Source organism: Toxorhynchites rutilus, chromosome 3 (genome assembly GCF_029784135.1).
Source record: "Toxorhynchites rutilus septentrionalis strain SRP chromosome 3, ASM2978413v1, whole genome shotgun sequence".
Taxonomy (NCBI): domain Eukaryota; kingdom Metazoa; phylum Arthropoda; class Insecta; order Diptera; family Culicidae; genus Toxorhynchites; species Toxorhynchites rutilus.
In genome coordinates, this window is record NC_073746.1 from 136992415 (window position 1) to 137012604 (window position 20190).

The 20190-nt window shown below is 40.5% G+C and overlaps 1 protein-coding gene across 2 annotated transcripts in view; it reads left to right on the plus strand.

Moving 5' to 3' along the window:
* LOC129780282 (neural cell adhesion molecule 1-like) overlaps positions 1–20190 on the plus strand; it is an 876690-nt gene that overhangs the window by 65695 nt on the left and 790805 nt on the right. The window lies entirely within an intron of this gene.

The following is a 20190-nucleotide window of genomic DNA, read 5'->3' on the forward strand; positions in this document are numbered from 1 at the left end:
TGTGGGAGCTTGTTAACATTGTCGATATACGGATGTTAACAGAATGTGTGATGATGACGAAAGGTAACGAAGGTGGGGAAGTTTATGGAGTTGCTATATATAAATGAACTTATCCTTCCAATAAATACCTACAGTGATCCTGTACACTCTTAATGTAATTCAGTAGAGTTTGGAAAGATTTTCGCACATAATTAAATGAATGGTTGCATTTTTCGTGTGCCTGGATTTTGTTTTGTTTTCATCCTCCAACTTTATCTACATTGTACGAAATGGATTTTATAATATTTAAACAAAGTTGTGAAACAGTGCGAAACTCTTATATATATATATATATATATATATATATATATATATATATATATATATATATATATATATATATATATATATATATATATATTTCAGAGTACTTGCAAGGTCCAATTGAATTGAAACGAAAAAAAAACATCAGCTTCGTTCCGGCTCTACTATTTGGACTTAACAGCTTTAATTTAGAATAAATTACTAAGTCGTAATTTTGCTCAAAAAGCATTCTCATCTCACTGGCAACATAAAGAAGTAAAATAACCGTATTCGAGGTCTGGGGAATGTACACGTATTTATATATATAGAATAGAATGAACGTGCGATTGTTTGATGTGGTGACAACTGAACAACTGAACTAGAAAAAAAAACAACCGGAGCTATCAAATCTGTACAAGTCAGACATTGGGCCCTATTATAGAAATCAAATCGAGGATTCGATACAATCACTATCACTATCACACCGAGTAAAATCTGGAATTATAGAAATCGAGGAAAACTGCTCGATTCGTTAGCAAGCTCGAATGTCAGCGATTGTGATGAAATATTTTGAAACAAGTTTGAAATGTTTCATGAAGCACTATAAAAAGGATGCCAAATCTTTTTTTGAGGCATCTGCTATGAAAATGTATTTCCAAAAGTGTTAATATGGTTATGTTTTGGAGTAAATTGATGTTCCCTCAAAGAATAAAGCTTAATAGGCGTAAGGCACGCATGCATGTGTAATAAAAACGACAGCGTGGAACAATTTGCTGTACAAAAAATAAAATTATTAGTAAATCTATGGAATTCCGTGAAGAGTCATGCACGAATTTCACTTTTCTTTTAGCAAAACAATTTTTGTTATTCATGTAATGCAACATGTAATTCTCTTTTAGCGTCGATAGCTTCATTGTATTGGGGCCACACCCTGTTGCTCTAAATTCTCGCTTGTTGTGTGCTAGTGTTTTCTTTACCTTTCCACTCATGTCAATCCAAATCTGTAATTTGAATAAAATCATTGTTTTGCAGGATAGCTTTAGCATACGGTATAGAGCATTATACCACTCCGACCATTAGTTTGATCTATTGTAGTAAAAGTGGTATAGTTTGGCATAGTATAGCAATAAAAAAGAAAATTGCTGCCAAAAATAACGTACTATTGTATGCTAGTAGAAGTAAGTAATTTTTAGGTAGGAAATTCGGTTGAAAGAAATTCAAAGAGTATGATAAAATTTACTTATGAAAGTTATGTGTATCGCAAAAGAAATACTTACTTTCTGCCATTCTGAACCTAGATGCATTGGTGGTCTCAGTGCATTAAGTTCCTCTCTGGATTCCTCCAACTTTTCCTACACCGAGATTATATTAGAACTGCTTCCACAAAGATCTCGAGTAATGTCAACGTTCGCTTCCATTGTTTCAAGGAGCCGTTCAAACTGGTGGTGATTTGGTTTTTTTTTCTTCCACCACTCATTTTCAGCCACTGAAATATGCGCTGGAAGTAAATTCTGCATTGTAAGTTATAACATGATTAATATAAATAATGCTGGATTGAACACTTACCTTGTATAGACTACTCTGGCAGCACCGTAAAACAAATGCTGATTAAAATAAATGAACATGTGTTGCAAATTGCATATATTGAAGCATTTCTGAAATGTTTCCCAAAATAATGCTCTGAAGATATGCAACCAGTGAACCAAACAACTCGAAAAGTTCTGACACTTGCATCGAAAGTTATCACTTGCTCGGTGCTATCGAATTGCTCGATTTCTATAATAGTAAAATAGAGCTAACGAGCAAAATTCTTATCGCCTCGATTTCTATAATAGGGCCCATTGTATTATTTGAAAATTTTTGGGAAGTGTCATTTGATTATCTCTCATCTTAATACTGCACCGATAGTGGAACAACAGCCAATAATGAACTGGTTCGGTTTTAAGCCAACATTGTAGTGAAAAATCGTAGTTCGGTTTGGCATACGTGTTTACCAAATTTTCACGTAGAATGGAACAATAATTAGAACGAGAGAAAGTGATTAGCGAATTGGTAATATTTTCCCAAAAAGTGGTCATACATATTTACTAATTCAGCCATTCCATGTCATACCGATATAGTGGTTCTCAAATTTTCGTGAAAAGTGGTAATTTTGTTCTCTATCACAAAACATTAGACCGTACCGTACCGTTTTTTTTTTATTTTTTCCATTTTAAGGTGGTTCAAAAAATCAATAATTCCCACTTTATCCCAAAAATGACTTTTTTTTTAAATTCATAATTTTTGAGCTACTGAACCATTTCAGATGATCGACATATCAAATTGAAGCCAATGACCAATATCTTTTTATTAAAAAATATGGAACCAGCAAATAAAATGGATTTTGTTTTCGTAATTAATAATAGTAGTCGACTTTTGTAGTTTTTCATGGCTCCAGACTAGAAGGCGCATCGAGATAAAAATTTGAAAAAAATACTGAATGTGCATATACGGTGTATATAAAAAAAAATATCAAAAACTGAAGTACTAAAAAATATTGGAATTTTGAATTTTTTTTTGGGATTTAGAGATTCAGTTCTACTCTGATTCATATTTAAATATGTTCCTACGACTTTTCTAGATATGTGTGATTTTTTCAGATTTTTTTCAGTGTTGCGCGGTACAAAAAAATCTTTTTTTTTTATATTTCCAAAGGGTCTGGTTGGGTAAGGGAGTAAAATGTGTCCCCAAACCAAATCACCAGCTGTATGGAAAATATTGTATAGGGTACTAAATAAAACATTTTGGCAGTAGTACCATATATTTAAGTCCTTATATCGTATGCCATAGAATCTATAGTGAAAAATGCACCTTATCGTTTTTTTCACGCCATTCTCAATAGCTTCGAGACAAAAATATGGAAAAAATACTGAAAGTACATCTTACTAAGGTGTATCAATCAATATTTCCAAACAATTTCTTCATAAAAAATCAAATATTTAAATTAATTTATATTTTTATTTTAAATTAAATTTTAATTTTTGCTGATTCTGAGATTCAGTACTACTCTGGTTTGTATTCAAATTTCTTCTTACGTCTATTTTGAGTATATGTGATTTTTTTCAGAATTTTTAGAGTGTTATTCGCGGTACAAAAAAAAATATATATATTTTCAGGCATCATCAGGCAAAAAAATATTACTTTGAGACCCACTTTTGCTCTAATTTTTATTTAAATTCATTCGTATGTGTTGCTTTTTCCACAAGGTAGCATATTTTGAAGTAGAATTTTTGAAGAAGAATTTTTTGGGCTTTGGGAATTTTTAATTTATTCAAAATAAAGAATAGAGACCCAGTACTGCCATGATAATTATTTAAATTTTGTTTTTTATATGTCTAAATTTTGTCGGTATATTTAGAGCATTGCGCTGTACATATTTTTTTTCTCATATCTTAAAATATATGAGATCATCTTTACATTGGATTTAGATGGTTTACCAAATTTATAGGAGTCAGCAGTACGATAGAGCTCTGTGAGAAAAAATAAAGTCCTTGTGGAAAGATAATTCGGATTAATGAGAAGAACACTTAAAAAAAAAATCCTAGTTATTTTTTTTTATTTTAATCTTACAATTGAAAACCACGAATACAATAAAATAATCGATTTCCAGAAAATGAAAATAATAATACAGATGAAGAAAATTATGCTTGTTTCCCGCAATGCTCTTAAAAATTCAGGAAAAAATTGCACCACATGCAGAAAAAACCACACATACGAACGCATTTAAATAAAAATTAGAGCAGATGTGGGTCTCAAAGTTATATTTTTTTCAAAATTTCGAAATTCCAGAAAATATATAATTTTTTTTTCTGCTGCATATTTAATTTTTTTTATTAATACATTTTTTGGGGAGAAAATTGTTTGAAAATATTCATCGATACACCTTAGTAAGATGTACTTTCAGTATTTTTCCATATTTTTGTCTCAAAGCTTTTGAAGATGGCGGAAATAAACGAAAAAGTACGTTTTTCTCTATAGATCCTATGTTAAACCACATAAACAAAAACCACATTCAAATAAACCTCCAAAATTTCTTATTTAATATCCTATACAATATTGTTCATACAGCTGATGATTTGGTTTGGGGGCATTTTCACTCCCTTACCCGGCCAGGCCCTTCAGCATGTTTTAAGTCTTTGTTCGATATTCCTATGTGTCTTCCCACACGTACCCAAGGAAAGTTCATGTGGCGAGAAAAAATTGGAATAGTGAAGAAATATTCGAGAAATTGATTTCCCATATGCTCTACATATAGTATTAGGTGTTGTTAGTCCAATTAAAATTCGCATAGGGTTGAATAAATGCTAAGAAAGTAAAACTTATAAAACAAAATTACATTTTCCATTTCAAATACATATGTTTTCTATATATTGAAGTAACATGTTTTTGCTGATGAGCAAAAATTGATCATTTTGTTCGGTATTGGTAATTATCTTATATTACATTGGTGATTTTTTTCTTCATTTCATCCATACATAACACAGGAGACATCTCGTCTAGGGTCACAGAGTGCGGTTTTCATCATATCTCATTCCACTTCGGCATCTTCTATCTGATAAGCACCACCCAACGACTGTTTATCATACTTCTGTCATCATCACTCGGTAAACACTGGTATTTTTTTTATAGAGGTTAGGAACGCTCTACCAGCCTTATCTGGGAAGGGTTAACCCAGACGTCGAGTGGGGATCGCACCCACAAAAACCAAGCCCTCTACTCGTTGCCTTATTCCCCCTGGGACCACATCTAGGCGACTACTTCAGGGGGTGGCTGTGCTCATGCACTCTTCGAGTTTTCAACGCGTTGTCCTTCCCTTTTTCTCAATATTTTTTCCTCTCTATCCGCTTTTCAGTTCGCTGCGCTTACGTCCTCTTCGCTGGCATCCACTTACTCGTCGAGACGTGTACCGATTAGGAATTGCCCTCCAACTTGACGCGCAACCCGTCACAGTCACCCTCACGGGGTTTCTCACCTGTCGAGACGTGCACCGATTAGGAAGCGCCCTCCAACTTGACGCGCGCCCCGTCACAGTCACCCTCGCAGGATTTCTCTTCCCATCGGAGCGCCGATTAGGTAGTGCCTTCCAACATGACGCGCACTCCGTCACAGCAGCTCTCGTGAGGTACCATCTCTTGCAACAGCCGTCGCCGTTGTTCACCTTTCATCGTCGGGCGTTGTCAGCACTTTGGTCAGCCCTCCACCTTCGCTGCAGCTCCGACATGATTTGTGTGATTGCACTGCTCACGGCATTCCAGATCATCTCGTCGCGACACATCCTATCCACAATATTCCCGACATGAAGTGCAGGCAGCCCCTCGCGCCTTTCGGTGAACCTGGGACAGACAAAAACGACGCGCTCCGTTGTTTCCTCCATATCTCCACACTCCGGACAGAGGGGTGAAACTGCGTGCCCGAACCGGTGTAGATATTGCCTGAAACAGCCATGTCCAGACAGAAACTGCGTCAAGTAGAAGTTAACTTCACCGTGTTTCCTGTTCAACCAGGTCGAAAGTACCGGTATCAGCCTGTACGTCCATCTACCATTTTCTGCCGTATCCCATTCATACTGCCATTTGTCCAACGACTCCGCTCTCATCAATTTCCGGATACCTCTGCTTTCCCGTCGCTTGTAGCACTCGCTATCTTCCACCAGAGTGATGCAGATGGGAATCATTCCGGCGATTACACACACAGCTTCTGTCGAAATGGTCCTATAAGCACTTACGACTCGCATGGCCATGAGTCGGAATGTGCTGTTCAGCTTCCTCCGATTTCGGTGGGTTTCCAGAGCCGCCAACCAGGCAGGGCCACCATACCTCAGTATCGACGAAGATACACTAGCCAGGAGACGCCTCTTGCTGCTGCTTGGGCCACGTTGATGGCCTTTGACGCCTTCCCACTTGCATAGTCGACGTGCTGATTGAAGTTCAGGCGGTCGTCGATCATGACTCCGAGGTACTTCACCGCCCGCTTCGAAACGATGGTATGTCCTCCGACCGATACCTCTGCCCGCAGCGCTGCCTTACGATTACGACTAACAGCACCTCGGTTTTGTGATGTGCCATCTGGAGCTTTACGCTGTCCATCCAACTACCGATCATGTCTACAGCCTCAGTCGCCAACATTTCCACCTCCTGAAGCGTCTCGCCGATTACCGTTGTTACGATGTCGTCCGCGAAGCCCACGATCTCCACACCTCTGGGTAGCTTCAGCCTTAGAACACCGTCGTACATCGTGTTCCAAAGCGTAGGACCTAGGATGGAACCTTGTGGAACTCCCGCCGAGATATTCTTCAGTAGCTGTCCCCTGTCTGTGTTGTATACCAGGATCCGATTCTGGAAATAACTCCTCAGTATCCTGTACAGGTAGCCAGGGACCTTCAATCTGTGTAGCGCCTCGGCGATGGCCTCCCAGCTGCCACTATTGAAGGCATTCTTCACGACAATCAAAATCACCGCGCAGTAACGGTCGCCTCTTCGTTTTTGTTTAAGCGAGACCTGAGCTTTCTCGATAACTGTCCGAATAGGGTCCACTGTCGACTTTCCTTTCCGGAACCCGAACTGCATTTTCGACAATCCGTGGTCATCCTCCGTGCATTTCACCAGTCTGTTGAGAATAACCCTCTCCAAGAGCTTTCCCAAAGTATCCAACAAACAAATAGGCCTATACGACGCTGGATCTCCAGGTGGCTTTCCTGGTTTCGGGAGCAGCACCAACTTTTGTATCTTCCATTTCGCAGGGAAGAGACCGTCATCCAGGCATTTCTGCAGCACCACCCTGAACATGTCGGGGAAAGCAAGGATCGCCGATTTCAGGGCCACATTGGGGATTCCGTCGGGGCCGGGTGCTTTTTCAACTTTAGACCTTTTGCCACCGCAGTTCTTCGTTGGTGACTTGTGCGTTCTCTGCTTCGTCCCCACCGTACAGTGTGGGTGGCCACGTCGGTGGGTCGTGCTGCGAGAAGAGTCCATTCACAATGACCTCGAGTTTTTCCGGACATAATTCCATGGGAGTCGTTGAACTACGGAATTTCGCCATCACGATTCGATATGCTTCACCCCAAGGATTTGCGTCGACGTCTCGACACAGCTCCCTATAGCAGTTCGATTTGCTCTTACATATCTCTCGTTTCAAGGCGGCTCTGGTCACTCGGAAAGACGCGCGGTGCTCCTCTCTCTCTACATCGGTTCGTGCCCTCTGGATTCTTCTTCTGGCTCGTAGACAGTTAGCCCGGAGGACGCTGAGTGTCTCGTTCCACCAGTAGGCTGGACGTCATTCATTCGTCGGGTTCAGTCTTCTCGGCATCGCTGTATCGCCTGCCCTCGCCAATGTTTCTGTCAGCCCGTCGGCGCTCAGATTAGGAGTTCTGCTGTCTATGCGTAGTGCTTCGACGAAAAGCTCCTTGTCAAAAACCTTTGTCCTCCACTTCCGCTCAAAGGTTCTTGTATTCCGTACCGCTGCGGGATTCCGTTGGCCGACACTACACAGGATTGCCTGGTGGTCGCTGTGTGTGTATCCCTTCGACACTCTCCACTTCGTGTTTGCCGCCAGTGATGGACTGCAGAAAGTTACATCGATGATGGATTCGCGGCCGTCCCTTCGAAAGGCGCTGCTAGTGCCTTCGTTCAGAAGTGTGACGTCTAGTTTTGCGAAGGCTTCTAGTAGGCTGTACCCCCTGGCGTTGGTACATCTGCTTCCCCACTCCTCAGCCCAGGCGTTGAAGTCTCCTCCGATGATAACTGGTTTGCGGCCGCTGACCTTATCCGTGAGTACGTCCAACATCTCGTGAAACTGCTCCGCTGACCATCTTGGGGGTGCATAGCAACTACACATGAATATTCCGTTGATTTTGACGATTACGAAACCTTCCTGTGAGCTTTCCACCACTTCTTGGATGGGGTACCTTCCCATCACTAGTATTGCAACCATCCCTGCTTTATCCACCACCCAGTTTCCGTTATCGCGAGGAACTCGGTACGGTTCTGCGATCATTGCAACGTCGCATTTAGTTTCAATTGTTGACTGCCACAACAATTGCTGTGCTATGTCGCAATGATTGAGGTTGAGCTGGGTAACCTCCATTACTGCGAACCCGCAATCGCCTTTTTGTACGCCGGACATTTAAAGCTGCCTGTGATGTGGTCGTTTCCGTCCTCCTCATTGCACAACATGCACCTCGGTTGCTTTGTGCAGTCTCTAGCAACGTGACCTTCCATCCCGCACTTCCTGCACAATTTCGATCTGTCAGGACCACCGCAGTTTTTCGCCTGGTGACCGAAGCCCATGCATTGAAAGCATCTCTCCATTTGCTTGCCCATACGAGGGGTAGCTTTCATCGGGCACACGGACCACCCCACTTTTATTTTACCCTTCTCCACCAGTTTATTCGCAGCTTGTTTCGAGAGCCGTATCGAGGCCGTTTGTGTCCCACCGTACGCCTTTCTCATCCGGATTGTCATCGGCACATCGCCAAGGTCACATTGTGACTGTAACGCAGTTCTCAATTCCCAACAGTCGTGATCTCGTCCAGACACCGGCACTCGATGGTTGATTCCTGAGAGAGAGCTCTCACCTTCGCCTCCTCCCCTAATGACTTCTCAATGAGTTGTTTGAAAGCAGAGCTCTTAACCGCTGGATCTTTTTTAAGCTCGAAGAGCATCTCGCCTTTCTGCGTGCGCCTAGTTTTCACGACGTTCTCGCCCAGTGTCTGCAACTCCGGATCGTCTCTCACTTTCCGAAGGATAGCTGCGTACGATACTCCTGCTGACACTTCAACGATCAAAGCATCGCCCTTGATTCGCTCCACTCGAGGTCCGAGTTTCTTCTTTTCCTGCTCAACTTTTTTCTTCTTCTCCTTCTGTTTTTTGCGTTTTTCTGCCTGGTTATCGACAGTACGCCATTCACTGCTTTCACCTCCTTTCGCGTTACTCAGATCGATCTTGGCCTTTTTCAGCTCTTCTTCTTCTCCTGGGGTGTCCCTCCTTCTCTTGTCCGATCGTGTGTTCAGAGGACCCTTCGGCGTCTCAAGTATCTCGACGGGTTTCTCCTTCGCCTCGAGCAGAGCCTTTTCAGCACCCTCTGCTCTTATCTGCAGCTCCTTATGCTCGCGTTCAGCAACCATGACGGCTGATCTGATGCTCGTCACCAGATGTTTTATTTTTAAGTGGACATTGTTTTTGTCCTTCACGAACTCGTAAAGTTCGTTGAACTTTTTCCTAACGTCCGTGATGCTGAGCCTCCCAAGTTGCCCTTCTTGGGATGCGCTTGAGGTCAGCGTAAACAACTGGCTCTGTACGGAGCCAAGATCTCCTTGGAATGCTTGGGCAGCAAACACTTCTTGTGGTTTTGTGTTGCTTGTACTCGTTGTGGCTACTCGAGTGACAGGTGACCTCAGCATTCGTCCGCTTCTCGCGAACACATTCTCCTCTCCATCGTTTGTTGGTGTGTTATTGCTACTATTCATTTTTTTCTGGGTCCCAACTTCGGGCCGCTATCTCCGCTCGTTGTACATAGTCGCTACCAGTGATCCCATGGTTATCTATGCAAGCAGTGAGGCCATGCAGGGGTTGACACGGTCCTTCATGGGGACCGTGTTCAGAGCCAGATCAGCGCAAGTCAGGAATGTGACATCATACCCGAAGACTTGCCAAGTTATTACCGGGACTGGGGCAACCGCACTATTAGCCCAAACGCCATTTCAGGACGGTGTCACCCTTCCTTACTCAGGGAACAGGATAGTACGACTGTCAGCCTTTTGCGTCGAATGTAAATCATTTCCTGATCATGTCTGTTTTCCGTATCGTACCAGTATGTCGTAATCAGGATCTTACTGGCGTCAATCCTGATGTGCCGGGCACTCCCTTCGTTGTTCCTGTACACGGTATTTCCCCCGTGCCGTCTCCCTAGGCTTTACCGTGCCCTTACTCGCGTTGTCACCCGATTAGTCGCCTTCTACGACAGGGACAGGGACCAAGACCCGAAGTGCTATTCTAGGCCGGCAGCTCCACGGCTAACACTGGTGGAGTGAACAAACAGTACCCAACTACCAAACAAAATTGTTCTTCTTAGGGCAACCAAATCATTATCAAAGAGTTTAACGGTGTAATTCTTCAAACATATCCAAAATCAACATATAGCCTAACGGAATTCTACGTCAACTATGCGGTCGTGTCTCAGACACAACCCTCCTGTGATTTTTCTTATTTTTTTAAAGCATGTTACAAATGTAAAACTTGCATGGTAGGATTCTATCATTAACCAGCACGATTGCCTATACCCATTGCATTTCTAGTCTTGTTGGCTTACGAAAAAATCAGGCGGGTCAAATTGCCCGACAGGCGCGTTTTAGACATACAGTAGAACCCCGATTATCCGCGTAATAGTCGGGCTAGGTCACCGCGGATAACGAAAATCGCGGATAATGCGTTATACGAGGTGTAAACACGAAATAAGGATATTGCAGCCTGAAAACTATGTTTTATCAATATAGTAATCATTAAACTATCCATCTGTAAGGTCATGTGCATCAGTGGTCAAATGGTATAAAAGCCATATTCAAAACAAAAGAGCAAGTCTTTACGTCACACTGATAAATATTGGGAAGCTCTATAGAATTATTATGGAACTCGCTTTTGCGGATAATCGGGGTTCCACTGTATCTTCTCAACTAACCAAAGCAGAGTTATCTCGTTCCCGTTTGTGTCATGACAACAAACGTTATTCCTGCAGGATCATATTTGAACAGCGGAATTGAGTTATTCAGTGGAACGTTCAATCAGCAAACACTGCATAATAATTGATTATGATATGTTTTTATGAAGAAAACGGATTCAAACGAGGTGAACCTTTTGATAGCAATTCAAAAGCGGTTTTTCATGGTTCTTAAGTTTTGTACTTGGTGTAACTTATAGGAACGATATTTCCACGTATTCTTCTATAGTATTACAATAATAGGAATTACAAGGAATTACAATTATTGAGAAAAAAAAATGGAAAAAACAAACCGTGCCTGGCACGTTAGCACAAATATTACCAGAAATGGAAAACAAACAACTAGAATGTAAGGAATCAGAGAAGCTTACCTATTTTGTGTTTGTCTGGCAGTACCACATTCATCGAAATGATTTTCCTACGATGGAATATTCACGATTCAATGTTGAATCTATGAGAACTATGATTCTTTTCAATTGAAGTTCTCGTCTGAAACGTGACATTTTATGAGAAAATTTCCAAAAATTATTATCTCCTCCACAAATTTTCTTCATCATCTAAAAATTTCTCCGTTGTCGAGATCAAAGCAAGTACATCTAAGAATGTTTGTTTGTTTTTTTTCTGAAGAATTTCATTGAGTGAATAAAAACCCATTTCTCCAAAAAATATTATGTTTTTTTTGTTTATTTTTTTTTGTCGATATACGTATCTCGTTTCTATTGCTTAACTATTTGGTCAGCCTATAAATGTTGCAATATATCTCACGGATTTTTCGAGGCCATTACTCAGCGTACGAAAAAAGTATTTGTTTGAACGATTCGAATTAATATTGATGCGAAAAGTTGATCGTGGCCCGCTGTACCCTTCGGTCAAAAATCTTCAACAACCCATCCCGTGATTCGAAGAATTAAATTGCTCCAAAGCATACCGGAGGCTCGTTTCCTCGTTTCCATCAAGAACCATCTTGGTTCCATCCTTTGCCGCTTTCAATTGTACCTCACCTCTAGCACATCACTTTACTTTCTTCTCCTGTAAACTCTCATTAATAGCACGAGTTGGTAAAACTTTGTGTTTTCGTGACGCTTCCACTTTCTTCCTCCGTCTGTTGTGTCAACATTTTACCTTCGTCTTACGGCCGCCGATGTCGTCACGAGAATCATACCGAGGTAAATAAAAAAAAAGAAGAAGAAGAATAGCAAACATAAAGACGATGCAGCAATGTTTTTTACTGTACTTTCTGTACTATGAGGTCCACTTCCGGTTTATTTTTCTCATAAGGGCGGAAGGAAGCAGTCAAGAGTTTGATGAAAAATTGGATTACCGTGTGGAAGTTTTCAGCTAAGTATACGCTCTCGCCCAACAGTTACTCGCTTTGGCACGTATCTTATGAAAGTTTCGCAGGGTATCCCATTACCGCTGCCGTCGATTGTTAGTTGCTCTTGTTTTCCCCCCAAACTTAGTGTGGAGTGGAACATATGTGTTCTTCAACGTGATATTTTCTGGCAGTGTTCACGATTTGCCGCTTTTGGTCTGTATTACATGTCATGTAAGGGTTTTTTCACCATACTCGTGGTACGGGTTTCGAATATGCTACGTTCCATTCCATTGCTGGCAGGTTATAATTGTATGAAATTGGACCATAGACAACATATGTGATGTTCTCGACTGCAAGCATGAAAGATTGAAGCAGAACAAGAAGTGTTTGATTTCGGTGTGTTTCTGATTCACCTGCAGGAATGGATTCGGATGAATGATTTTGACAAAAGTTGGTATTTTCGTGGTTTCGCCCAAGCTGCAGTATGTTGTAGTTTGTATCTCGTTCATGGCCATGGCATGGTTCAATGAATATCCCTATTCACATTCTGGACTGGTCAGCTTGGCTACCAGATCAATACCCAATCGTGATATTATAGGAATTGATCGTACGAAGAGTAGATGCAGATAACCGACAATATGAGTATTTTGAAGAGCCTCAACGAGCAGTATCCTCTGCGTGAAACGAGATACTCTCTACAACATGCCGCAGTTTTGTCGAAACCACCCCGAAAAGGTTATTTGAACAGATTGAGAACTGAAAATGACCTATGAATTAGAAACTTGTTGTAATTCATTCGAAATTGATGTTAATGTTGAGAAGCGAGATTTTTTATCTGGTACAATTGTTATGAGACACTGGCGTTTTAATTTTTTTAATGTTTCGCGCCGGAAGTTCAAATGGCCAGTATTACAAACGAAAATATTAGGTGTACCGGTAAGTTTCTTCGGTTTCACAACGGATGGCGTAACTTGATTACTATTCCAGTGAGTCAAATTTCCAGATATTCGTTGGAAAGCTAATGTCATTACGCGTCTTTTTCAGTATATGTCAAAACATTGAAGCGTAAACAACATAGTTTTTGCCACTTCGAATATGTCGAATTTCGTACCAACGAGAGTGTTTTTGCGAGGAGTATTGCTTCTTTATTTCAATATGAAGAAAAAAGCTGCGGGAAGTCATCGCATTTTGGTGGAAGTTTATGATGACCATGCTCCAACTGAGCGAACGTGTCAGACGTGGCTTGCACGGTTTAAAAATGGTAATTTTGACTTGGAAGACGAAGAACGTTCCGGACCGCCAAAAATGTTTGAAGATGATGAATGGGGGCTTCACTCGATCAAGATCCGTCACAAACGCAACAAGAACTTTCAGATACACTTGGAGTAGCTCAGCAAACCATATTCGATCGTTTAAAAGCAATGGGAATGTTTCGAAAGAATAAAAAGCAATGGGAATGTTTCGAAAGATAGGACTTTGGGTGCCATATGAATTGAAGCCACGAGACGTCGAACGCCGTTTTTTCACGTGCGAACAACTGCTCCAACGGTATAAAAGAAAGGGGTTTTTGCATCGAATCGTTACTGGCGATGAAAAGTGGGTCTATTAAGACAATCCTAAACGTCGGGCAAGGTATGGATACCCCGATCATGCATCAACATCGACGGCCGCGCGGAATATTCACGGCCGGAAGGTTATGCTGTCTATTTGGTGGGACCTGCTGGATGTGGTGTACTATGAGTTGCTGAAACCGAATGAAAAACGGCCACAATACGAGCAAAGACACGATAAATTTATTTTGCAGCACGACAATGCTTGGCCGCATGTCGCGAAACTGGCCAAACCATACTTGGAAACGCTGAAATGGGAGGTCCTATCCCACCCGTCGTATTCTCCAGACATTACTCCGTCCGATTACTACCTTAAATTGGGTCGATTCGTGGTTAGCCGACAAACCGGCTGATTATTTCCGCAAAGGTATCCGTGAATTACCAGAAAGATGGGAAAAAGTTGTGACAAGCGATGGGCAATACTTTGAATATTAAATTTAAAACCATTTTTGCAGAATAAAGCATTAATTTTTGAAAAAAAACGAGTAAAACGGTAATCCTATTATTTTAGAAGTTATTCCGATTTGGTTTTGATGAAATCGCGAAGTTTCTCTTTAATTGTTGCCTTAATTTTTGGACACTCCGTTGATCAACCTATTCGACTGTTTTATTCCAGCATCCCTTGAAACCTTACCACTAACGGGTGTTAAATAAAAAATGAGAATTTTTTGAATCACATATAAAATAATTTTTTTTTTCATCGATTTCAGTATTTTTTATTAATAACATAATGTATTTTCTTTAAAAAAAATGTCAGTGAATGTTTGAGTAAGGGCCGTGGTCTGCTGTTCGACGCAACTTTGTCGCGATGCTCTCACAAGAACGTTGTACGGCACTTACGTCCATTTTCCGGATACAATTCCGGATTCTTGTAGTCACTTGCTTCGTGTCCTTGGCCCTCCAATTGTTTTTATACACTAGTGCACTGAGTGAGCCAAAGAAAACCTCTATTGGGCGGCACTGGGGCAAGTTTGTTGGGTTACGATCTTTCGGCACGAACGGTATCTTTTTCTCCTCAAGATACGCCAGCGTCTTCTTGGCGTAATGGGAAGACGCCTTGTCCGGCCAGAAGACGTACTTCCCATCCGCGTGATGCTGGTTCAGGAACGGCAGCAGGATTTTATCAAGGCACTCTTCTCGATAGATTTGTTGGTTGATTGCCAGACCGCTCGGCTTAAACCAAGGCTTTGAAATGCCTTGGTCGGAAATGGCGATGTACAACATAACCTTTTTTTCAAACTTGTGCTTGAATTTGTATTTCACTTCAGGCGGTGTGGATGACTTGTCGCTGGATTAGTAATTATCATTTCCTGGAATATGCGTTTTGGACAGCGGAAAATAGCTTTCGTCGTACGGAACGAAAGACGTCCCGCGGTATTTTTTGGCCATCCACCGACACTGTGATTTAACCATCTCAATCTGCTCCTCCGTGTACTCCGGCGACCTCGTCTTCTTCCTGCAGACGATTCCTTCCATCTTGAGGGTCCGATGGATCTCGGTTTTACTGAAGCCATCATTGCGTTGGATTGGATAGTAAATTCAAGGCCTCGGAATTTTAATGAAAATTTGAAATACTGTAGCTGCTCAGGAATTAATTTTTTCATTGTCATGGCGTGTAATAATGGTTTAAACATAAGCCTTTAAAAAAATCAAATCCAAAATGAACACTACCATAAAATGGCGGATTACATATTTTCTCAGAACCCCATCAATATGGGTATCAAATGAAAATTGACCCCGTTCCTGTTGAATGATTGATCTTAAATTTGGAACATACATTTCATTCTACTGTCATTATAAAACTGCGTAATCCCCTCAATATTGGTATCAAATGAAATGATTTGACTAATAGAATACAGTACAGGTCGCACTCTATTATATACAGACTCGATTATATGTGATTCGATTATATACAATTTTTATTTTATCCCATTTATTTATTTATTAGGCTCATTAGCATTTTATCTATAATAGAGCCGAGTTTTTATCGTGTACATGTACATATGTTAATGTTTCTATAAATTGTAAATTACACAGTAGTAGTAGTAGCCATTTAGACGTTAGGTTTTCTGTCCCATTACATTATGGTAAATTACACTGTAGTAGCCATTTAGGCGTAAGGGTATTCTATCTGTTCTTCCATTGTTCAGCAGACCGGACAGCGGAGACAGTTGATATTGATCATTGTTGGGTTATTTATAGAACAGCAGCCCGATGCTTCTTTCAGAGCAGAGCAGTTGTATGGATGAATCGATCTTATTTCGACCGTGGATCGATCTCCATCGCTGATGATGGTTGCGTGGACGTAGTTATTCTATAATAACACAAAGATGGTCAATTGATGGCCCTGAGTTTGAACTCACGATCGATCGCTTAGTAAGCGAACGCGTAACCAAGTGGCTACGAAGACCCCCTATATACAATTTTGAACTCGATTATATTCAGTTTGGAAAAAAATTTTTTTTTTATGTTTCAAATATGACTTATTTCATGAAGAAATGTACCCTTTCATCGTTAAGAAGAAGTTTAAGTGGCTTTTACATGTACAGTGGGGTAAAAGTCGTGATTTTTGAAGATTTTGCTTGAACTTTCATCAGGAATTGTTTATATCGATATTGCAGCCAAATTAAGAAAGATAGAAGTTGTGCGTCAAAGAACAAATTGTGAAGTGGTTAAAGAACTTCATTTTAATAGATGGAAACAATCTAGTTTAATATAAATTTTTAGGATAACATTAATAATAACACATTGAAAATTATTAACTTTTACGTGTTTCACTTCCAAAATGTTATTGAAATTCACTAATTTAGTTGTTCTACTACTATATCCTGTACTAAATTTTCTCATCTTTCAAATGAAAGCATCAGAATCATATTCCGTAGCGTACTTTTTAATGTAAAGCCAGTATGAAGCAACAGAGTCCGAAACAAAAAAAAAGTTCTGTAACTCTGTCATTGTTGAAATTCGAACATAAAGGGTGTGTCACATCAAATTGCATCACGGAAAAAACGCTGTAGAAATTTAATTTTTAGGAATTATATCTTCAGCTTTCGCTTATAATCAGATAAGAGTGTATAGATCACGTTGGCCATGCTTCACTGTCAATTTTTCGTAAATTAGGAAAAATGTCGTCGAACGAAAAAGAGCGTCGTGAATTAATCCTGTGCACTCATTTCGAGAATCCGGAGTTGTCACATCGGGACATCGGTAAGATGCTGGGAATCGTCCAATCCACGGTCAGCAGAGTACTAAACCGATACTTCGAGAACCTAACCATCGACCGGAAGGTGAAGAACGGCAAAAATGGATGCTCCGTCAGTGAAAAAGATCACAAGCGCGTAGTTAAGCAGTTTAGACGTGATCCGAGAAGTTCGGTCCGGGATGTCGCCAATAAGCTGAATTTGTCAAGTTCATTTGTCCAGCGGACCAAGCAGAGGGAGGGCCTGCGTACATTCAAGGTTTAGAAGGCTCCTAACCGCGACGAAAGGCAAAACATGGTGGGGAAGACGCGAGCCCGGAAGCTGTACACCGAAATGCTGACGAAGCCGCATTGCCTGGTAATGGTCGACGAAACCTACGTCAAAGCAGACTTTCGTCAGCTGCCGGGCCTGTTGTTCTTCTCCGCAGAGGACAAATTCAGCGTTCCGGAGGAGATTCGCAAGCAGAAACTATCCAAGTTTGCCAAAAAGTACATGGTGTGGCAAGCGATCTGCTCTTGCGGAAAGCGGAGCGCCCCCTTCGTGATGACCGGCACGGTAAACGGGCAGGTTTACCATAAGGAGTGCCTACAGAAGCGCTTACTACCACTATTGAAGCAGCACGAGGGCCCGACCATCTTCTGGCCGGATCTCGCTTCGTGCCACTATTCAAAGGACGTGTTGGAGTGGTACGAAGCCAACGGAGTCACCTTCGTGCCAAAGGAAATGAACCCGCCCAACGCGCCGGAGCTTCGCCCAATAGACAAATATTGGGCGATTATGAAGCAGGCTCTCCGGAAGAACCCAAAAGTTGTCAAATCGGAGGCGGACTTCAAGAGAAAATGGATTTCTGTTCAAAAAAAAAAACTACAACCTGACGTTGTACAGAATCTTATGGACGGGGTAAAGAGGAAGGTACGAGCATACGGGCTTGGGCTCGAAGTATGAATAAAAAGAAAATGCCAAAAGTTGTTTAATAGTTTTTTTTTACTGTCTAAAATTTTCAAAAGGATCGGTCTACTGGGCGAATTTCTACAGCGTTTTTTCCGTGATGCAATTTGATGTGACACACCCTTTATGCGTAGCAGGATTTTTTTCATCAAATATGATCGTCTATCACCTCCAGAGATAATCTGGATAAATTAATTTTTTTTTCATGTGAGAAAAGTGTTTTCTAACTTTAAGGGGCTGAATCAAAAATCAATTTCCTCTTTTATTTTCAAAAAACCAAAAATACATGAAAAAAAACAAATAAAGACAAAAAATGTTTTGACTCGATTATCCGGAGTGAAAAAAAAACAATACTCTCGATAATCGAGTCCGCCCTGTACTGTGTATTCCATTATCTTGAAAATCCTATTTGGCCGCCGGTAAAAAATTGCTGAATGGCTTGACTTGGAGAACACACTACATTATGAACAACATAAATTCAAAAAAGTGTATGTTTTTTTTGTAATCTTTCCAATATCGGTATCGAATGAAATTATTGGACTAATAGAATACAGTACATTATCAAAATATTCTGGAGAAAATTAGGTAAGAAATAAAAATTCAAAAAAGGTTGAATAGTTTTATTGTACAGCATACAGATAATGTATCAAAAACTAGAAAATAAAAATAGGAAAAAAAAACTTTTTAAGTAAACAATGCTTGTAACTATGTAGTTATAGAACATTTGGGAATTGAATTATCCGAATTTTTCTATTCCCCTTCAGAGTTTTCCGAAAATTTTCAATTGTCATGTTTGGTTGAATCATGTGTAATGTTTTTATGGGGTCCCCTCTCCATTCCAGAGGAGGGAGGGGTGTCATACCATCATAAAAACATTTCTCGTACCTAAAAACCCTCACACCCCAAATTTAGTTCCGTTTGCTTGATTGATTCTCGAGTTATGCGAGTGTCAAACCACTATAGAAACATTTATTGCCCCTTATATTAGTATAATTCCTTGATTCAGTTTCTCCACCCCTTAGAGAGGGAGGAGGAATGTCTATACACCATAGAAACGTTTCGTTGTTCGTTGATCTTGTTTATTCTGTTCAGATTTTCTGTTCAATGTGATTGCTGGTAATGAATCTTGGTGCAGTGATTATGAATAAGAAATTAACCACCATTCAAAATATAAAGCAGAACAATCAAAAATTATTAATACAAATGAACGGAACGGGCTAACCTGTAGATTAACAAGCCAAGTAGGGGAAACGTCGGTAAGACAGACAGCGGATAGTGTTCCCTTGACATTATTGATCATCATATATGATTGTGAATATTGGCTCAATTTCTTTCATGAACAGAATATGTCACTCTACTTACCTTTAGTCGTTCGCGTGGAGTCGATCTTCCATACAATTTTCATAGAATTAAGCAATAATGTAAACGCATTCTAATCTGGCTCCTTTGAACCGCTGTGTATAAAAAATGATTTTTTAATACAGTGTGGTAATACAAAAAAAAAAGGTTAAATGAAACCTGTTTATTACCGAAATATCTGTTCCTTATATTAGAAATGGCAACACTGGTGAAAGCGTGTAATTTTTCATACCTCTCTGCCTGTCCCACACGGCAAGTAGGTGCCCGTATGCACTCGCTGCCACTCGCCACTGCGTGTAACTTTGAAAACTTTGAACTTTAAATAAATACGATGTGCTTCACCTTACCACCCGTCTCTGCGTGTATATATTTTTCCGCATGTGGCATTTTCTTAGCGCGCTGATTTTCCACGGGAAAGACCCGAACAAGATTGTGCGCGGGTGGAGCATTTTTTCCGTTCTTTCCTTTGTTTAACTCAAGAAATTCTCTGCTAAATAGTTTTCCCCTCGCTGGCGGTTGTTAATAAAATATTTGCCAACACCTTGGGGTTGTTGTTGTTTTCTTATTTTCAAACTGATTTGTGAGTATCCACACGGCGGAAGTCGCTATCGTTGGGAAGGAATAGAATGTTTACAGTTTGGTTTATTTACAAACTTTCATTATCGTTATTACAGTTAATGAATCGTATAAGTTTGAACTTTACCTCGAGTATTCCATAATTGTTGGG